Below are 23,521 nucleotides of genomic sequence, written 5' to 3' on the forward strand. Positions count from 1 at the left end.
TTTAATATGGTTTTCATAACAGAAAAACATATCTAATTGCTTCTCTTTCATCTGTATGACAGAACCTTTTTATTTTAAAATAATTTTAAAGAGATTTTGACCTGAATTTAAAAAATAAAATTATCAAAAGAAATTATGCAGCAGGGAAGAAGTTATGTGGAAGAAGTTTAGTCTTTACAAATAAACTATATTTCAATAATGGTATTTTATAAATTGTTTTTTATTTTCTGTTCATAGTTGCAGACACATTATGCAAAACAAAACAACTGTTCAGTGGAGCAAAAACAGTAATTTAGGAATAAACTAGGCTTGTTGTAGGATTGTGCTCAGAATTCTGTGTTCTTCGGATGTCATGGAGGGCTACTGACTTATTTAAAGGTCATGATAGTATGTATGTGGCAGCAGGAAGGGAACAGGCTTATTGACCTGTTATTCAGTGCACTGAAAAAAATGTGTGTGGAAGATTATTTATTTTCCTGCTCTATTTGCACTAAAAATAAAAAATCTGTAGCGTACACAGGAAATAATACTGTCTCAAATCAGCTGCAAGTAGAATATTAATCATATAATACCCACGTTGTAATATCCTGTAGCTGGAGTGTCTAGCATTTTCAAATGGGGGGGGGGGGGGGTCACATTGAGATATATATTCTTTATTTGGACTGTTAGTAATTTATTTGTTGTAATAACAATATATTTGTCTCTAGAAACAAGGTTCATAGGAGCAATTATAATAGATCAGAGCCTACAGAAGTGGGATAGCATCCGTTGTGTTGGAAATGTAGGGTGGGGGGAGAGTTTGTCAGTTAAGTGAATTTGGTGCTGGAAATAAAGCATTGGCGGGATATATTGTACCCCCCTTGCTTCAGGTTGACTTTCCTTGAGTAGAATATATAGCTTAATGGATATGATTTCAAAAAAGAAATTGTTCTTATAGTAATTAAATACATACCAGAAAATGCTGGGGCTTTAGTCCTGGGTAGCATTATTTTGGCAACATCAGAGAAATATAGATAAATAGATTTTGCTGCAGAAATGCCCCAGAGTCTGTACATATTTTCTTCTAAAGTGTAAGTTTAATTAATTCACCAGATAACCTTATTCATATCTCAGGAATTATTGACTTCCAATCATTACCACCTCTTCTGTAAGTCCATTCCGTGAACCCCCAACCCAATCAGTAAAGACATGCTTCTACAAGCTACAAGCTACTACTGATGTCTGTAAACGAACTTCCTGAATTTTTAAGGACTGTGCACTGGTTTTAACCTCTTTGAATTCATAGTAAAATTATTATTTACTTTAGCGGAGAACAGGTTAACATAGAGAGTTAGGGAGAGTGTTTTCTTTAGAAAGGGAGATATAGATATTTTTTTTTGTCAGTGTAGCTCTATGGTACCGTTGTTGAATAATTTTGGATCACCCATAGTCCCCAGATTCCCTTGTTTCATTCAGACCTATATTATGCCCCCAAAGCTTTGTAACCCGAAGCATATGTGAGTTTCTTTTTTGCATTCTCCTTTGCTATAACCTATAATTAGTTATTCCTTATTATTTGTAATATCCATTATCATTGTTGTCATGATAATTTACTTATAAAATGCCACCATATTTCATGGTGCCAAGCACATAAGCAGGCAGTACGCAGTATTTGATACATCTCCACAGATACAGTAAAATCTTCCTATAACATGAAGTATTTATTTACCAAGTTTGGTTCGGAAGTCCTTTTCAGGAAATTGTGACAAATAGCTCTCTTTTATTTAAAAAGAACTTAGTCAGACAGTCTTGGAGTCATTATATGGTTGAGACCAAGTCTACATACACAGTAAATAATACAGCCGCACACACACCTGGGTACTTGTTACTGTAGCTGCCATTGTTTCTATTTGATGGGTACCTTTGTTTATAGGGTTTGGAATGTCACTGCTAAAGACAAAGACATTATTTCTCGTTGTATCACTGAAATAATGTATTGTTGTTTGCTGACAACTTTATAATTGTTCTAAAATAAGACATGGCGACATATGACATTAAAATTAAATGATAAATAAAATGAGGTTAAAAACACATATTTCATATTAATTTAGCTTTATAATCTGTCAGTTGCCTTTTACTTACAGATATATTAATTGAGGTTGGGGAAAAAAATATTTTTTTCAGTTTTTTTGTGATCCACGTGTATTGGTCCACATGAAGGCAAACAGCCAATCAAAACACTTTTTATTTAGTCTTATGTAGGTTAAAATGAGGTTCCGGAAGCCATTTGTATTGTTCCCGGGATCAGTGTCTTCTCCTTTATGACACTATGTTCAAACTGTGGATTTTGTCTATTAAAGGGACAGGAAACCCAGAATTGTTCAATCACAATTCAGATGCATACAATTTAAACAACATATCCAATTTATTTCTGTTATCTATGTAGCTTCATTCTATTGGCATCCTTTGTTGAAAAGCATACCTAGGTAGGCTCAATAGCAGCTATGCATTACTGGGAGTTAGAAGGTGATAGCTAGCTGCACATATAGGCCTTTTGTCATTGGCTGAACTTTAGAGTAATGGTGAGTTGCAAGCTCAATACTATAAAAAATGAATGTCCTCTTATCCTTTGCAGGTCACTGTGAGCATTAGTGTGGCATTGCTCCTTCTAGCTTGAAAAACTAATTGAAAACATGAACTGACTAAAAAAAATGTTATTTTTCTTAAACTACCTTTTGATTTAATAATGTGTTACAATTCTCATCCATATCAAAATGAAAATCCAAAGCACTTCAATTATATAAAAGTCCAAAATGTATTTAAATATATTGAAAAGGATACAGAACTCTGGAGTAAAAAGAACACCATTGATGTCACCACAGAGGTGGGTCTGATGCATTTGGGCTTTATGCCGTAGTCATAGGATACTGTTTACCAACTTTGGATTAAAGACTGTGAACTGTTTTTGTTGGCACTTGTGCCATATCGAAAGTTTAGAGTGAGCTTCAAATTTTGGATCTTGTTACAATTCTTATAAACATATAGTTGATCCGGTTACACTGTCTCTTTAAAGGGACAGTCTAGTCAAAATTAAAATTGCATGTCCTATCTGAATCATGAAAGTTTAAACAACTTTCCAATTCACTTTTATCATAAAATTAGCTTTGTTCTCTTGGTATTCTTAGTTGAAAGCTAAGCCTAGGTAGGCTCATATGCTAATTTCTAAGCCCTTGAAGGCCAACCCTTATGTCAATACATTTGACATTTTTTCACAGCTAGAAGGCATTAGTTCATGTGTGCTTTATAGATAGCATTGTGCTCACGCCTATGGAGTTACTTTTGAGAGGGCACTGATTGGCTAAAATGTAAGCCTGTCAAAATAACTGAAATAAGGGGACAGTCTACAGAGGCTTAGATACAAGGTAATCCCAGATTTAAAAATTATATTAATATAACCGTGTTGGTTATCGAAAAACTGGGTAATGGGTAATCAAGGAATTAACTATATTTTAAAACAATAAAAATTCTGGAGTAGACTGTCCCTTTTACAATGAGGCTTAAACACATTTTTTCTCAGAGTGGAGAGAGCAAGCTTTTTTGCATTCCACCTACAATATGAGAAACACACCCAAAGAACCTCTTATAGCAAAAATTTTAGTACTCTTTATTACTGTATATTATACAGAAAATGCAGTTAGAGTTGTGACAGTTTTATAGAACTGTGTATATATAAATATACATTTAAGTAGCAAAAATGTAAATTTATAGGTAAGTTAAAACTACTTTTTCATGAATCAGACACACCATTTAATTTTAACACACTTTTAAAGTCTGTATATGCAGATATATATCAATATCAGTCTCAACAGCACCATTTTTAAAATAGACATTAAAGCCCTTAATCATGCTTGTTACAGCCGGAAACCTCACTGTTTTTGCTATGCATATAACACATCAATAAAATGATTTTTGCCCATTTTAAAAAGTGGTGCTGTTGGGACTAATATTTGTGTGCCTATAGTGATGGAGGGTTAACAGAGACCCTATTGGTAATGTGCACACTATTTGTGTTTTATATATATATATATATATATATATATATATATATATATATATATATATATATATATATATATATATACAGTATCCCAAAAAAGTAAGTACACCCCTCACATTTTTTAAATATTTTATTATACCTTTTCATGTGACAACACTGAAGAAATGACACTTTGCTACAATGTAAAGTAGTGAGTGTACAACCTGTATCACGGTGTAAATTTGCTGTCCCCTCAAAATAACTCAACACACAGCCATTAATGTCTAAACTGTTGGCAACAAAAGTGAGTACATCCCTAAGTGGAAGTGTCCGAATTGGGCTCATTTAGCCATTTGCCCTCCCCGGTGTCATGTGACTCGTTAGTGTTGCAAGGTCTCAGGTGTGAATGGGGAGCAGGTGTGTTAAATTTGGTATTATCGCTCTCACACTCTCTCATACTGGCCACCGGAAGTTCAACATGGCACCTCATGGCAAAGAACTCTCTGAGAAGCTGAAAAAAAGAATTGTTGCTCTACATAAAAATGGCCTAGGCTATAAGAAGATTGCCAAGACCCTGAAACTGAGCTGCAGCATGGTGGGCAAGACCATACAGCAGTTTCACAGGACAGGTTCCACTCAGAACAGACCTCGCTATGGTCGACCAAAGAAGTTGAGTGCACATGCTCAGCGTCATATCTAGAGGTTGTCTTTGGGAAACAGACGTATGAGTGCTGCCAGCATTGCTGCAGAGGTTGAAGGGGTGGGGAGGTCAGCCTGTCAGTGCTCAGACCATACGTCGCACACTGCATCAAATTGGTCTGCATGGCTGTCGTCCCAAAAGGAAGCCTCTTCTAAAGGTGAGGTGTACAAAGACAAGTGTGTCTTGCCTCTAGTCAATCATGGTGGAGGGAGTGTCATAGTCTGGGCCTGCATGAGTGCTGCCGGCACTGGGGAGCTACAGTTCATTGAGGGAATCGTGAATGCCAACATGTACAGTGACATACTGAAGCAGAGCATGATCCCCTCCCTTCTGAGACTGGGCCGCAGGGCAGTATTCCAACATGATAACGACCCCAAACACACCTCCAAGACGACCACTGCCTTGCTAAAGAAGCTGAGGGTATAAGCGATGGACTGTCGCAAACCAAGCCTTCAGATTAAAAAGAAAAGGTCTGGGAGGCATTCTGCTTGACAGGGCTGTGATGGGATTTGAACCTGTGGCTCTGTGTTTACTACTCCTGTTTGTTGAGCCACAGACAGTTGTAGCAGTTTGGGGATTTCAAATGCAATAGCATGCAACTTAAAATATCTGCCAACTGAGTATTTGTCTTACTTATAATTACACCTGTGCAAAACACAGGTGCTCTCAATTTTGGATTTACTCAGAGCCAATCCTGTGCAAAACCTCCCTATTTACGGCTGGCTGTTAGGCTGCACAGAGTCTTCACATTGTTTCTTTTTTGTCACAAGCTAGAACCTGTTTTCTGTACTTCAGTACCTATTTGGAGGAAGACCTCATCTTTGAATTTGCTACACAGTTTACAAGTTTGTTTCCTGCCTTGCACAATCCTGCACGATCAGGAGGAAGACTTTACCTTTGATTCTGCTACACAGTTTACAAGTTTGTTTCCTGCCTTGCACAATCCTGCACGATCAGGAAGAAGACTTTACCTTTGATTCTGCTACACAGTTTACAAGTTTGTTTCCTGCCTTGTGCAATTCCTGCACCTCAGCCATATTCAGGAGAAAGACTATACCTTTGAACCTGCAACTTGTGCAAATCCTTGCGCTTCAGTTATTACCATGAGAAAGACTTTACCTTTTGAATCTGCATCTCTGCTTACTTGTTTGTTCCTTTCCACTCCTGGCATATGTGGATGTAGCATACCTGAATAGTACATATTTAAAATACCCTGCAAGTATATGCTCATTCAAAGTATTTTGTTATTTAAATAAATCTGTTATCTTTTCAATCTATGTGGCTTCTACTAATCTTTTAAAGCAACTGTTCTAGACATTGAGGCTCTCACAAAATACCCTGAGACAGAACATGACATGGAATGGCCAAGCATGTCTCCAGACCTAAACCCTATTGAGCATCTGTGGGGCATCCCCAAACTGAAGGTAGAGGAGCACAAGGTCTCTAACATCCACCAGCTCCGTGATGTCGTCATGGAGGAGTGGAAGAGGACTCCAGTAGCAACCTGTGAAACTCTGGTGAACTCCATGCCCAAGAGGGTTAAGGCAGTGCTGGAAAATAATGGTGGCCACACAAAATATTGACACTTTGGGCCCAGTTTGGACATTTCCACTTCGGGGTGTACTCACTTTTGTTGCCAACGGTTTAGACATTAATGGCTGTGTGTTGAGTTATTTTGAGGGGAGAGAAAATTTACACTGTTATACAGGCTGTACACTCACTACTTTACATTGTAGCAAAGTGTCATTTCTTTAGTGTTGTCACATGAAAAGATATAATAAAATATTTACAAAAATGTGATGGTGTACTCACTTTTATGGGATACTGTATATAGCTATATCTTTTGGCAGTAACAATGTACTACTGGTGACTGATTTGTCTCTTGTCATGGTCTCACGAGATGTCTTTAGGTTGCAGTTGTTCATTACTGTTCTGGGACTGACTTTAACTGTGTTCAATGTTTGCAGGGGTGAGGTAAATGATTGATTGGTTATATGCAAGCACTAGTGCAATAGTAAAGTGCTCTAACATATTAGAGCATTTTGATTTTGAACTTTTAAGCATGTTTTGAGTAGTGTATCTTATTGTCTTACCTTGTCATGCTGATATTTAGTAAATGTGCTTAAGCGAACTGATGAGCTTTTGGCGGATGTTGAATATTTATGAACCTTGCCGTTGTAATGGGACTTGTTTTTACAAGCTTTATTGCATCAAGTACATTGTTGCATCTGATCTCCATCATGTCGTAGCCTACAAGATCAATAGCCATGCTTTTCTTTTTGAGATCCTTCTGTATAAACTTGCTATATTCTTTATAGGGTGAATCACAAGCAGGGAAATAAACTAATGTATTAAAGGGATTGGAAACCCCAACATTTTCTTTCATGATTTGGATAGAACATGCAATTTTAAAACAACTTTCCAATTTACTTCCATTATCAAATTGCTTTTTTCTCTTGCTATCCTTTGCTGAAGGGACATTACACTACTGCCAGCAAGATGAACACATCTAATCAGCCAATCAGAAGAGACAAATGTGTGCAGGCACCAATTAGTAGCAGCTCCTACTAGTGTAGGATATGTGCGTATTCTTTTTCAACAAGAGATACCAAGAGAACTAAGCACATTTGAATATAGAAGTTAATTTAAAAATATCTTAACATAACATGCTCTATCAGAATCATGTAAGTTTTTAATTTTGACTTTCCTATCCCTTTAAGGTCTGTGTATTTGCTTCCTAAAAGGATTAAAGGGACACTCAACCCAAAAATTTTCTTTTGTGATTCAGATAGAGCATGCAATTTTAAGCATATTTCTAATTTACTCCTCTTATCAAATCTTCTTCATTTTCTTGGTATCTTTATTTGAAATGCAAGAATGTAAGTTTAGATGCCGGCCCATTTCTGGTGAACACACTAAGTTGTTCTTGCTGATTGGTGGATAAATTCACCCACCAATAAAAAAGTTCCATGGTCTGAACCAAAACAATAGCTTAGATGCCTTCTTTTTCAAATAAAGAAAGCAAGAGAACGAAGAAAAATTGATAATAGGAGTAAAATTGGAAAGTTGCTTAAAATTGCATGCTCTATCTGAATCACAAAAGAAAAAATTTGGGTTCAGTGTCCCTTTAATTGCTCAGAACTTGCAGTAGTATTGCAGAATATGCAGGTATCTGTTTGCTTCTTCTGCAGTGTCTTGTCTTATAGATTTAATTAATGGCACAATTATGTTACATATACACCATTAATATGTATGATACTTGTTTTTAGAGCTTAAAGGGCCATTATAGTAGAAAGATAACATACTCTCATTTGTTAGAGCAGGCAATTTTATCACTATCCCTAAATAACTATGCATACCCCTTCAAATGGGTTAAACACATAGGTAAAATACAGATCAGGAACTTCTGGGCCGGAGAAGAAACAGACACTGATACAGTCAGCAGCACTAGTCACATGACACATACCTTATGTTTGTGTTTAACCAATTTGTGGTGATAAAACACATAGATTTGAAGTGTCGATAATAATAAATTACATGCTCTAAGGAACTAGTCACATGACACATACTTATGTTTGTGTTTAACCAATTTGTGGTGATAAAACACGCAGATTTGAAGTGTTGATAATAATAAATTACATGCTCTAAGGAATGAGAGAGTGTCATTTTTTCACTATAATGGTCCACTTTGAATAATTAATCTCTCTTTCATAGTCCTTTGTAAATAGTCAGCCTTTTACTTCTGCTGTTTCACGTTTAGTTAATAGGTAGTATATTTAATATTGATTCAAAAGTACATATTTTTTTCACCAGATTTAATGGCAGCTAAAAACTATTAGGCCCATCTAGCCATACTGCTGTTAAACACAATTTACTTTTTAATTGGCTATTCTTTCACTTCTGGAAGACAGTGCATTTTGCTCATATATTTTTACTGTTTATATTGGAATCTTTAGGAACGATGAAAGATTACCCACTAATTATACTTCTAAATAGCTCAGAAATGTATTTAAATGAAGCCGACACAGTACTGTCCTTATTGCTTTAGTCCCACCTATAATATGTTCTTTTTACCACATAATTGCGCTCCATATCTTTTCACCATTTTGTATCCATTTGCAACACCACCATGTGTCCATTTTTCTAATTTCTTTTTCCATAAAACACCATGTCATAAACCTTTACAACATTTGATGACAGCAGCCTTTACTAAATACACACATACAGGCCCATTTATCAAAGGTCTTGCGGACCTGATCCGACACTGCGGATCAGGTCCGCAAGACCTCGCTAAATGCGGAGAGCAATACGCTCTCCGCATTTAACATTGCACCAGCAGCTCACAAGAGCTGCTGGTGCAACGCCGCCCCCTGCTGACTCGCGGCCAATCGGCCGCCAGCAGGGAGCTGTCAATCAACCCGATCGTATTCGATCGGGTTGATGTCTGGCGATTCCTGTTCGCCTGTTCAGAGCAGGCGGACAGGGTTATGGAGCAGCGGTCTTTTGACTGCTGCTTCATAAGTTGTGTTTCTGGCGAGTCTGAAGACTCGCCAGAAACACGGCCCTTCAAGCTCCATACGGAGCTTGATAAATGGGCCTGATAGTATTTGAAATGAATTGCTTTTAGTAGTTCAACTCCATCCTTGCCCATAAAGCCAGGTTGGCAGCCTACATAACAACACATTATAAAATACCCTCTTTTAGATATAGAAAGAAAATAGACTTTAATAATGTCTAGCTGCACTAATCCCTTTAAACAGTAACTTAATCTGATGTTTTTATGTGCTATTAACATTTCACATTCATCATACCAAGATTTTGTACACTTAGCTTAGTTTACTTCATATTTCTGTCATAAGTTCTATTTTTGGGAGGGTTATACAGAAGAAAGTAATTTATTTAACAACTGTGTGCTCTACTGACCACCGAGACAGTTTTGTTTTTTTATTATTAAGAAAATGAATTTGCTTTTTGCAAGTTTTATTACATCGCTTCACAATTTGTAAATGATTGATTCCTCAAGTCTATGCTATCTCTGTTTTATTCCTCCATGACTTTAAATAAATGACTGTTGAACACACTGGTTTTAATGTGTTTATTTTACTCTAATATCACATAGTACGTATTAATGAATAAATATTACAAATATAATCAAATGTAACTTATTATATACATATTTTTCTGTCAATATTGGATTGTTACTGTAATTGATCATTTTTATTCATTCATTTTTTTTATAATTTTTTTTTGCTTTAAAAGGAAAGGAAGGTGAATGCCTTTCTGTGCATTTAAATATGCAATATACTTCTATTAGCAAAATGCTTCTAGTAAATGTTCTTTTTCTGCGGCATATGCACATATCCTGCGAGGGCCCGTGCACCAGTGTTCAAGCTCAGAGAGCTGAAGATTGTGTGTATTGCATCTGTGAAGCCTTAATTTGTGTCATACAAGCCACAGCTGACTCTCTGATCAGGCATGGGGTTTGGATACTGGTGCACAGGCCCTCATATGATATCTGCATATGCTGCAGAAACAGTAATAACTTTATATTGCAAATTTGCTTCTATTTCATATTCAAATGCTTCCATGCACATTTACATTTTGACCTTTTCTATTTCTCTTTAAATGAAATGGTTTATTTATATATAAATGTATTCAAATATGTTAGGTTCCTTGTTCCACACAGAACATATATTTTGTTTATTGCTTATTTTTTGTGTGCATTTTTTCACATCAGTCCAGAGAAGCCTAATTTCTAACTATAGTTCTGTTACACCTCTCTTGTGTTCTCTTAAGCTTTTCCACATAGCTTAGTTCAGGAATCTGTTAACAAAGGGATATACTATCTTCTGCAATCAAGCAGCCAACAAATTACTAATCTCTTAAACTTATGATCACAGGGAATTGATTTTTGTTTTTGAATTCTCAGTAACTTTCGTCAAGTAATTAAAACATTATTAAGAGTTTATTAGTCACAAGCTGCCAATGCATTCTTCATGACTAGACAATGAGAGCATCTGTTTATGTCATGTGACAATTGTTTGACATATACAAGACAAATTAACTTTAAAACAGAAATACCAATATGTTTTTAAGCTCTGCAGATATCCTAACCATATTGTCATTTTATATGTTCAGTATCTCCTTATTATATTCATTCTGTCCACAGCCATTAAAGGAAAAATATTATTTGTAAAGCAACTCAGGATACATTTGTTTTGCTTAAAGTAGAACAAGCTTAGGGTATATTTCATTCACCAGAAATACGGGAAATTAACTAATAATTTAACTGACTTTATTAACAAACTCCATCTTTGCTCCGTCTTTGTATAGACTAAGGTATATATTACATAAAATAATTGCAATTCTTATGGGGTATCAGGTTTAAATGTAAAAGCAGATTGTGCTTTGCCATTGATAATCAAGTTCAACAGTGTCCTTTATTGCACATGGCATTCTGACACATGGCCTTGATTTAGCTGAGACAATAGAGTTTTAAGGTGATTTTGGCTAAATGCCATTGTAAAGTCTGTAGATATTGCTATTAAATATAAAAAAACAAACCTTTGGGATTTTGAAAGCATAATACCTCCTCTGTGAAGAATATTTTGCTAGTCCTAGAAAACATACTACCTACCTCATCTTGCTTTTAATCTAGCGGCACAACTCACTACTTATATGGCTTTCTAAGGCTCTATATCATGAAAGAGATACATAGCATCAAAAGAGTATATGCCTTGCAATATTAGCCACAGAAACAAAAAATATATTGCCATATGTGGGACATTTTTATTGTGGGACCTCTACAAAGGTTTGTACATCTAAATGAGATGGGATCACACACACACGCTTATGCTTCTTAATGTTATGGTATGGGATCACACACGCTTGTGCTTCTTAATGTTATGGTATGGGATCACACACACACACACACACGCTTGTGCTTCTTAATGGTATGGGATCACACACACACGCTTGTGCTTCTGAAAGGGATGGGATCACACACACACAGACTTGTGCTTCTGAATTGGATGGGATCACACACACAGAGGTTTGTGCTTCTGAATGGGATGAGATTACACACACACAGGTTTGTGCTTCTGAATGGGACTGAGATTACACACACACAGAGGTTTGTGCTTCTGAATGAGATGAGCTTACACACACACATAGGTTTTTGCTTCGGAATGGGATGAGATTACACACACACAGGTTTGTGCTTCTGAATGGGATGGAATTACACACACACCTAGGTTTGTGCTTCTGAATGGGATGGAATTACACACACACACATAGGTTTGTGCTTCTGAATGGGATGAGATTACACACACACAGGTTTGTGCTTCTGAATGGGATGAGATTACACACACATAGGTTTGTGCTTCTGGATGGGATGAGATTACACACACACAGGTTTGTGCTTCTGAATGGGATGAGATTACACACACATAGGTTTGTGCTTCTGAATGGGATGGGATTACACACACATAGGTTTGGGCTTCTGAATGGGATGGGATTACACACACATAGGTTTGTGCTTCTGGATGGGATGAGATTACACACACACAGGTTTGTGCTTCTGAATGGGATGAGATTACACACACATAGGTTTGTGCTTCTGAATGGGATGAGATTACACACACACAGGTTTGTGCTTCTGAATGGGATGAGATTACACACACATAGGTTTGTGCTTCTGGATGGGATGAGATTACACACACACAGGTTTGTGCTTCTGAATGGGATGAGATTACACACACATAGGTTTGTGCTTCTGGATGGGATGAGATTACACACACACAGGTTTGTGCTTCTGAATGGGATGAGATTACACACACATAGGTTTGTGCTTCTGAATGGGATGGGATTACACACACATAGGTTTGTGCTTCTGAATGGGATGGGATTACACACACATAGGTTTGTGCTTCTGAATGGGATGAGATTACACACACACAGGTTTGTGCTTCTGAATGGGATGAGATTACACACACACATAGGTTTGTGCTTCTGAATGGGATGGGATTACACACACATAGGTTTGTGCTTCTGAATGGGATGAGATTACACACACACAGGTTTGTGCTTCTGAATGGGATGAGATTACACACACACATAGGTTTGTGCTTCTGAATGGGATGGGATTACACACACATAGGTTTGTGATTCTGAATGGGATGAGATTACACACACACAGGTTTGTGCTTCTGAATGGGATGAGATTACACACACACATAGGTTTGTGCTTCTGAATGGGATGAGATTACACACTCATAGGTTTGTGCTTCTGAATGGGATGAGATTACACACACATAGGTTTGTGCTTCTGAATGGGATGAGATTACACACACACAGGTTTGTGCTTCTGAATGGGATGAGATTACACACACACAGGTTTGTGCTTCTGAATGGGATGAGATTACACACACACACAGGTTTGTGCTTCTGAATGGGATGAGATTACACACACACACAGGTTTGTGCTTCTGAATGGGATGGGATTACACACACATAGGTTTGTGCTTCTGAATGGGATGAGATTACACACACATAGGTTTGTGCTTCTGAATGGGATGGGATTACACGCATATAGTATTAGCGCTTCAACTAACGATTATTTTCATAATCGATTAATCAACCGATTTATTTTTTATCGACTAATCGGATAAAAAATAAATAATTTTTTCCTATATTTAAACTTAAAATCCACACTCACACAGGCTTGTGCTTCTGAATTAGATGAGATTACACACACAGGTTTGTGCTTCTGAATGGGATGAGATTACACACACATAGGTTTGTGCTTCTGAATGGGATGGGATGAGATTACAGACACACATAGGTTTGTGCTTCTAAATGGGATGAGATTACACACACATAGGTTTGTGCTTCTGAATGGGATGAGGTTACACACACACCTAGATTTGTGCTTCTGGATGGGATGAGATTACACACAGATAGGTTTGTGCTTCTAAATTGGATGAGATTACACACACACCTAGGTTTGTGCTTCTGGATGGGATGAGATTACACACACATAGGTTTGTGCTTCTGAATGGGATGAGATTACACACACACATAGGTTTGTGCTTCTGAATGGGATGGGATGAGATTACACACACATAGGTTTGTGCTTCTAAAGGGGATGAGATTACACACACATAGGTTTGTGCCTCTGAATGGGATGAGATTACACACACATAGGTTTGTGCTTCTGAATGGGATGAGATTACACACACATAGGTTTTTGCTTCTGAATGGGATGAGATTACACACACACATAGGTTTGTGCTTCTGAATGGGATGGGGTGAGATTACACACACATAGGTTTGTGCTTCTAAATGGGATGAGATTACACACACATAGGTTTGTGCCTCTGAATGGGATGAGATTACACACACATAGGTTTGTGCTTCTGAATGGGATGAGATTACACACACATAGGTTTGTGCTTCTGAATGGGATGAGATTACACACACACACAGGTTTGTGCTTCTGAATGGGATGAGATTACACACACACATAGGTTTGTGCTTTTTTAATGGGATGAGATTACACACACACACATATGTTTGTGCTTCTTAATGGGATGAGATTACACACACATAGGTTTGTGCTTTTTTAATGGGATGAGATTACACACACACACATATGTTTGTGCTTCTTAATGGGATGAGATTACACACACAAAGATTTGAGCTTCTGAATGGGATGAAATTACACACGCATAGGTTTGTGCTTCTGAACTGGATGGGATCACACACTCACATATGAAGTGTATAACATTTTGTGTTTGTGCATGAGTGAATTTGCAGGCTCTTTCAGGTCATTCTTTTGCTTTTGGGATTCCTACATGAGCTGTTTTTGCGTAATGAGTATCAGAGAAATGATCTGCAGGTAAACCTGGTAGAGGCTCCAGCCTCAATTTGTTTGTCTTTATTTTTCTAATTCTAATTTTTGCATTTGTACTGTCCATATACTGAATTGTTGATACGAGTTTACCTATAGTACTATTTTTTTTATTTTGTTCCTTTTCTCTCTTATTAGCTCCCCATCCAATCTAAAAGAGCTTGTGAGTGAAAACACTGTACGCAACAAAGGCTTCTACTAGCCATTCTCTCCTATACCACTTACCCACTTTTTAGTTACAAGTAGTCACACTTGCAAATTATAAAGTCTATAACTGCCTTCTGCTGGAAAGGTACAGTAAACACCCTGAGTATTTATATAAAATAATAAGTTATGCATTGTAAAACAACTTTGCAATATTATTATAGTATTTATGTTTTCCCCTTTTCATGTAATTAAGTTAAGAAAAATTTGACTTTTCTAATTGTCAGATCTGGAAAGACTTCTCAGGACTAACCTTACTGCATACATTTCCAGAACTGGCTTTAGCAGATAACAGTTGTAAAACAATGAACTTTATACTAGCAATATGATAGTGCCAGTTGTGTGCAGACTGAAGCCTCAAATAGGCTTCCCAAAATAAAGCAAGTGATGAGTAAGTGTAGCTATTGAAAAACAAATGCAGCAAAGAAGAAGTTAATTTGTTCTAAAATATGTTTCGAGTTGGTTGATATGTTATGTTTCTTTAAACAATTCTTTTCAATTTTTCAGATTGCAAAATCCTATGCATGTTTTATTGATGATGATGATGATGATGATGATGATATTTATATTCTGCTTATGTTTAATATAAAGGTTTGAGCTCATTTTGTGCTCAACAAAAATGTAATAAATATATTTAAATAGGCTTCTTGAGGGCTCATGATACAGTGATACAGTATTTGTGGATGTTTGGTTTGCTAGCATCTTTGAACTGGATTTGGCAGACTTGTTTTCAGTCATTTAATGTTGCCACTTAAGCTGCCAAGGGTGGTGCTTTAGGATCCTCATACATAGCTGGTGCACAATATCAAGCTTAGAAATCCTAAATCTTACTGGTGGAAAAACAAACAAGCAAAAATCTGCACTGATCCCTAGCTCACACCCCTGCCTGGCCCATTCATGATTTATGAAAGGAAGACCATGTGATCCGTATCTGCAGTGTTGCTAGAATTATTTTATGGCACATTTCCTTTACTAGATTTGTCAACACTTGTTTTACATTCATGTAAAGGGTGATCTCTGTTTTTATGTTATATAAATGTTAGAGAAAAATCACATTATTCAAAATGAGTTTTTATTTTGCTTTCAGATGAATTAATGTTATAGTCTGAGCTTTGGGAATTGTGTTCTCACAAAGATATCTGTTAAATGGATAGTAAAGTCTAAATTAAACTTTCATGATTCAGATAGGGTATGTCATTTTAAACAACTTTCTAATTTACTTTTATCATCAAATTTGCTTTGTTCTCTTGGTATTCTTAGTTGAAAGTTAAACCTTGGTAGGTTTATATCTTAATTTCTAAGCCCCTGAAGGACGCCTCTTATCTGAATGCATTTGACAGTTTTTCACAGTTTGAGGGCGTTAGTTGATGTGTTTCATATATATATAACATTGTGCTCACACAAGTGAAGTTATTTAAGAGTTCGCACTAATTGCCCGAATTGCAAGTCTGTCAAAAGAACTGAGATAAGGGGGCAGTCTGCAGAGGCTTAGATACAAGGTAATTACAGAGGTAAAAAAGTATATTTCTATAACATTATTGGTTATGCAAAACTGGGTAATGGTAAATAAAGACATTATCTATCATTTTAAACAGTAACATTTGGTGTTTATTATTCCTTTAATGCATCATTTTTCTCTGTCATTTTTTATTTTTTTTAATTTTCAAAAAAGCTTTATTGAAGTTACATTAAATTACATACAAGTAAAATATCAACAAGGGGGTCCAATCTGCCCCCGTTACATCGTAAACATATAGGAGATTGAAGGTAATAGATAGTTACAGTTTAAGGTATCAAACCGTCAAATTTTTAAAGTATGCAATTTCGTAAGCGAAATTATAATTTAGTATGTTAGTACTGATAAAGGGATATTGTTTTTATCTAAATGTTAAATATGTTTTATAATACTCCAAATATATTTGTCACGATAGTGGAAGCATGTAATTGCCAATAAACAATAGATTTATAAAACTGAGTTGTGCACAAGTGTACACTTTCTGGTAACTGTAATTTATCCTTTTTCATGCATTTACATTTTACATACATTTATGCAATATATTGTATCCATAATTCTGAATTCTTTAATACTTTAAATTATAAAATATATAAGAATATAAAAGGGATATGAAACCCAAAAAATTTTCTTTTGTGATTCAGACAGAACCAATTTAAAAAAGTTTCCAATTTACTTCTGTTATCAAATTAGCTTTATTCCCACAATATTCTGTGTTGAAGATACCTAGGTAGGCATCTGGAGCAGTACATTGCAGGAAATAGTGCTGCTATATAGTGCTCTTGCTTATGGTAAACATGCTTGCAAATATAGTGCTCCAAAAATACAGTATTATAAGGAAAAACTTTTGTTATGATTCACATTATTTTATTGAATATGTACTATTTTTTTTTTTAATAGGCATTTTGTCCCTTGTTACATAGTGTAACAAAAATCTGTGCACATTAATGACAGCAATTTGCAAGGCAATGTCATTAATGGCTTCCATTGTAAACTGAGTAAAAATTAAGATTTTTCAACTTCAATTGACTTGTAAGGATCTGAAACTTTTTCTTTCATGGTTCCGATAGAGCATATAATTTTATATAACTTCCCAATTTACTTCTATTATCTAATTTGCTTAGTTCTCTTGGTATACTTTGTTGAAAAGCATACCTAGGTAGTCACAGAAGCTGTGAGCTAGTTTCTGATTGGTGGTTGCACATATATGCCTCTTGTAGTTGTCTTACAGATGTGTTGAGCTAGCTCCCAGTCGGGCATTGCTGCTCATTCAACAAATTAGCTGCTTATTGGTGTCTGCATATATATGCCTCTCTTCTTTGGCTTACCAATGTGTTCAGCTAGCTCCCAGTGGTGCATTGCTGCTACTTTGATAAAGTATACAAAGAGAATGAAGCACAATTGATAACAGAAGTATAATAAAAATAGTTTTAAAATGTAGGCTCTGCCTGAAACATAAAAGAAAAATGTTGTATTTAAGGGAAACAATAGCACTCTTCTTTGCTGCCATAATGCTGCAATACATTTGAGAGTTAGGCCTTATCTCTCCTTTCATTTGATTGAAGGATTTTATCCTACTCTGTTATTTTGGATCATCAAGGTTTGTTATTTAAACTTTACAACCTCACTTCAAGGTACCCTTTCCAAAGGGATAGCTGATAATGTGAAGGTTAACTGCATATGTCTCTCTGGTTTATAGAAATATGGCTATTGTGTTATGGAATTATTGTATTATAAATCAAATATGGACATAGTAAAGCATTTGCATAAGATGTAACAATATTTTTTTGCTGCACTTGAATACATGTATGTAATTTTCAGCATATTATGCCAACTTTAAATTGGAAACCTTCCCTAAAGGGACATGAAACCCAAATCTTCTCTTTCATGATTCACTTACGCCTAGATTTAGAGGTCCTAACGCTGGTTTTTACCGCCCGCTGGTATTTAGAGTCAGTCAGGAAAGGGTCTAACGCTCACTTTCCAGCCGCGACTTTTCCATACCGCAGATCCCCCTACGCCAATTGCGTATCCTATCTTTTCAATGGGATCTTTCTAACACCGGTATTTAGAGTCTTGGCTGAAGTGAGCGTTAGAAATCTAACAACAAGACTCCAGCCGCAGAGAAAAGCCAGGAGTTAAGAGCTTTCTGGGCTAACGCCGGTTCATAAAGCTCTTAACTACTGTGCTCTAAAGTACACTAACACCCATAAACTACCTATGTACCCCTAAACCGAGGCCCCCCCACATCGCTGCCACTCTATTAAATTTTTTTAACCCCTAATCTGCTGACCGCACACTGCCGCAACCTACATTATCCCTATGTACCCCTAATCTGCTGCCCCTAACACCGCCGACACCTACATAATATTTATTAACCCCTAATCTGCCCCCCCCCAACGTCACCACTACCTTACCTACAATTATTAACCCCTAATCTGCCGACCGGACCTCACCGCTACTCTAATAAATGTATTAACCCATAAAGCTAAGTCTAACCCTAACACCCCCCTAAGTTAAATATAATTTTTATCTAACGAAATAAAATAAATCTTATTAAATAAATTATTCCCTATTTAAAGCTAAATACTTACCTGTAAAATAAACCCTAATATAGCTACAATATAAATAATAATTATATTGTAGCTATTTTAGGATTAATATTTATTTTACAGGCAACTTTGTATTTATTTTAACCAGGTACAATAGCTATTAAACTATTTAATAGCTACCTAGTTAAAATAATTACAAAATTACCTGTAAAATAAATCCTAACCTAAGTTACAATTAAACCTAACACTACACTATCATTAAATAAATTAAATACAAATACCTACAAATAAATACAAATAAATACACTAACTAAAGTACAAAAAATAAAAAAACTAAGTTACAAAAAATAAAAAAATAATTTATAAACATTATAAAAATATTACAACAATTTTAAGCTAATTACACCTACTCTAAGCCCCCTAATAAAATAACAAAGCCCCCCAAAATAAAAAAATGCCCTACCATATTCTAAAATAAAAATTGAAAAGCTCTTTTACCTTACCAGCCCTTAAAAGGGCCTTTTGCGGGGCATGCCCTAAAGAATTCTGCTCTTTTGCCTGTAAAAAAAAAACATACAATACCCCCCCAACATTACAACCCACCACCCACATACCCCTAATCTAACCCATACCCCCCTTAAATAAACCTAATTAAGGTAGGAAAAATTCTGATTGGCTGATGGAATCAGCCAATCAGATTCAAGTTCAATCCGATTGGCTGATCCAATCAGCCAATCAGATTGAGCTCGCATTCTATTGGCTGTTCCGATCAGCCAATAGAATGCAAGCTCAATCTGATTGGCTGATCCAATCAGCCAATCGGATTGAACTTGAATCTGATTGGCTGATTCAATCAGCCAATCAGAATTTTCCTACCTTAATTCCGATTGGCTGATAGAATCCTATCAGCCAATCGGAATTCGAGGGACGCCATCTTGGATGACGTCCCTTAAAGGAACCTTCATTCGTCGGGAGTTCGTCGTTGAGGAAGGATGTTCCGCGTCGGCGGGATGAAGATGGAGCTGGAAGAAAGAAGAGTGAAGATGCCACTTGATAGAAGACTTCAGCCGGATGATGGACCTCTTCAGCCCCCGCTTGGATGAAGACTTCAGCCGGATGATGGACCTCTTCAGCCCCCGCTTGGATGAAGACATCGCCCGGATTGGATGAAGAATTTGGCTCGGTTGAGGGAAGACGACTCAAGGTAGGAAGATCTTCAGGGGCTTAGTGTTAGGTTTATTTAAGGTGGGTTTGGGTTAGATTAGGGGTATGTGGGTGGTGGGTTTTAATAATGGGGAGGGTATTGTATGGGTTTTTTTACAGGCAAAAGAGCAGAATTCTTTGGGGCATGCCCCGCAAAAAGCCCTTTTAAGGGCTGGTAAGGTAAAAGAGCTTTTCAATTTTTATTTTAGAATAGGGTAGGGCATTTTTTTATTTTGGGGGCTTCGTTATTTTATTAGGGGGCTTAGAGTAGGTGTAATTAGCTTAAAATTGTTGTAATATTTTTATAATGTTCGTAAATTATTTTTTTATTTTTTGCACTTTAGTTAGTGTATTTATTTGTATTTATTTGTAGGTATTTGTATTTAATTTATTTATTGATAGTGTAGTGTTAGGTTTAATTGTAACTTAGGTTAGGATTTATTTTACAGGTAATTTTGTAATTATTTTAACTAGGTAGCTATTAAATAGTTATTAACTATTTAATAGCTATTGTACCTGGTTAAAATAAATACAAAGTTGCCTGTAAAATAAATATTAATCCTAAAATAGCTACAATATAATTATTATTTATATTGTAGCTATATTAGGGTTTATTTTACAGGTAAGTATTTAGCTTTAAATAGGAATAATTTATTTAATAAGATTTATTTTATTTCGTTAGATAAAAATTATATTTAACTTAGGGGGGTGTTAGGGTTAGGGTTAGACTTAGCGTTAGGGGTTAATACATTTATTAGAGTAGCAGTGAGGTCCGGTCGGCAGATTAGGGGTTAATAATTGTAGGTAGGTAGCGGCGACGTTGGGGGTGGCAGATTAGGGGGTAATAAATATAATATAGGGGTCGGCGGGGGTTAGGGGCAGCAGATTAGGGGTTCATAGGGATAATGTAGGTTGCGGCGATGTACGTAGCGGCAGATTGGGGTTAATAATAATATGCAAGGGTCAGCGATAGCGGGGGCAGCAGATTAGGGGTTAATAAGTGTAAGGTTAGGGGTGTTTAGACTCGGGGTACATGTTAGGGTGTTAGGTGCAGACTTAGGGAGTGTTTCCCCATAGGAAACAATGGGGCTGCGTTAGGAGCTGAACGCTGCTTTTTTGCAGGTGTTAGGTTTTTTTTCAGCTCAAACGGCCCCATTGTTTCCTATGGGGGAATCGTGCACGAGCACGTTTTTGAAGCTGGCCGCGTCCGTAAGCACCGCTGGTATTGAGAGTTGCAGTGGCGGTAAATTATGCTCTATGCTCCCTTTTTGGAGCCTAACGCAGCCCTTCTGTGAACTCTAAATACACGCGTAGCTAACGCACCCCTTTGGCCGCAGAACTCTAAATCTAGCCGATAGAGAATACAATTTTTAACAACATTCCAATTTACTTCTACTATCTATTTTGCTTCATTCTTCAGGTATCCTTTGTTGAAGAAATATCAATGGGTGAGCCAATCACATGAGGCATATATGTGCAGTCACCAATCAGCAGCTACTGAGCCTATCTATATATGCTTTTCAACAAAGGATATCAAGAGAATTAAGCAAATTAAACAAAAGAAGTAAATTGGAAAGTTGTTTAAAATTGCATTCTCTATCTAAATCATAAAAGAAAGAAATTTGGGTTTCATGTCCCTTTAACTTTTACTTGTAGTTTGTCAAATCCTGAAGTAGACTATGCTGAATAACTTGTTGGGAGATCATGTGACACAATACGGTCTGAGCAGATAGTTATTTAATATGTTTTATTATTCGTCCTAGATTCCTTTTTTTGAGGTAAAACATGTAATGATGTTATATTTGCATTATTATTATGAGTTATGATACATTAATATGACTCCTAAATTTGTAGTAAGGTTAAACTATCAATATGACACCCATTTTCATATTTTCAAATGTTTGCTTTTGAATTATTCATCATTTAGGTATCTAAAACCTTAGCAATGGCCGGTGTAGTGTCGAAATCTGCGGCCCGACGGAATGTGCGACCGTGACGTCACCACATTCCTGAGAGCACACATGACTGGTTGACCACCATTCACCTGCTAGAGACACCTCCTTCCGTCACGGTCGCACATTCTGTCGGATTTTCCTGCAAAAAGCTTATACTGAACTACAAGGAACTGAACTACATGTCTCGTGTTCTAAAATAAGTTGTATACCGCATAAGAATACGTGACCTACGTCACTTCCGGTGACGTGAATCAGCTGCTGGTGTGTGGCACTCACTGCGCATGCGTAAGAAGCCCAACCTCCTCCAAACAGCTTTTTAAGGCGACTTATTTTAAAACAACGGGTCGAGGAATTCTATGGCCCGTAATCTTCAATGCGCAAACAATGCCGCGTATGCGCACACAGCCCTTATCCTCACTGATCATATACAAGGCACTAGTGGCACACTGGAAACACAACCCAATTGGTTGTCAAGACATTGACTTCACGGACCAATCAGATAATGCAGTAATGGTTTTTTCCTATGTATTATCTGATCAATCCGTTTGATTTGCCCACCTCTATTCAATTTCAAAATTGGTCCATCGCGCGCCGCAGACTTGCCGTGCCCGGGGTGGGGGGGCCGGTTGGATGCTTATGGGGGTTTCAAGGGGATGCTGATGGGTCTTATGTAAGTTACACAGGGGGTGCTTATAAGCCCCATCAGCACCCCCTGTACAACTTACGTAAGCCCCATCAGCATCCCCTTGTAACCCCCATAAACACCGTCCCGTCCCCCTCGCACGGCAAGTCGGCAGCGCGCGATGGACCAGTTTTGAAATTAAATGGAGGTGGGCAAATCAAACAGACTACGGACTGATCAGATAATACATAGGAAAAAAGCGTTACTGCATTATCTGATTGGTCCATGTGTCCATGAAATCAATGTCTTGACAACCAATATGGTTGTGTTTCCAGTGTGCAACTAGTGCCTTGTATATGATCAGTGAGGAGTAGGGCCGTGTGCGCATGCACATTGAAGAATACGGGCCATAGAATTCCTCGACCCGTTCTAAAATAAGTCGCCTTAAACAGCTGTTTGAGGAGGTTGGGCCTCTTGTGCATGTGCAGTGAGCGCCACACACCTCCAACAGCTGATTTCACGTCACCGGAAGTGACGTAGTGCACGCATTCTTATGGTATACAACTTATTTTAAAACACCGGCAGAAATGAAATATTAGCTCTGAATAAGAAATAGTCATCCGCAGTCTCCCTTACACCTCTAGTCACACAGCAGCAGGTGTAGCCCAAAGAATATGCATATACTTCTACTAAGTACTAATGCATGCCTAGGACAATTCTACAAGATGGAAAAGGTAGACAGAAATTATGTTCCATGCGGCACCCTGACACTCCTGCTACAGATTCTAACATCGTGTGTGCATATGTGTTGCAGAGATAATAAAGCAGAAGACCACAATCTATGTTT

At 37.0% G+C, this 23,521-nt stretch overlaps 1 protein-coding gene across 1 annotated transcript in view; it reads left to right on the top strand.

Annotated features, from left to right (window-relative positions):
- Positions 1-23,521, top strand: part of FNDC3B (fibronectin type III domain containing 3B) — a 546,318-nt gene that overhangs the window by 259,814 nt on the left and 262,983 nt on the right. The window lies entirely within an intron of this gene.

The sequence above is a fragment of the Bombina bombina genome, chromosome 4 (genome assembly GCF_027579735.1).
Source record: "Bombina bombina isolate aBomBom1 chromosome 4, aBomBom1.pri, whole genome shotgun sequence".
NCBI classification, from domain to species: Eukaryota; Metazoa; Chordata; class Amphibia; order Anura; family Bombinatoridae; genus Bombina; species Bombina bombina.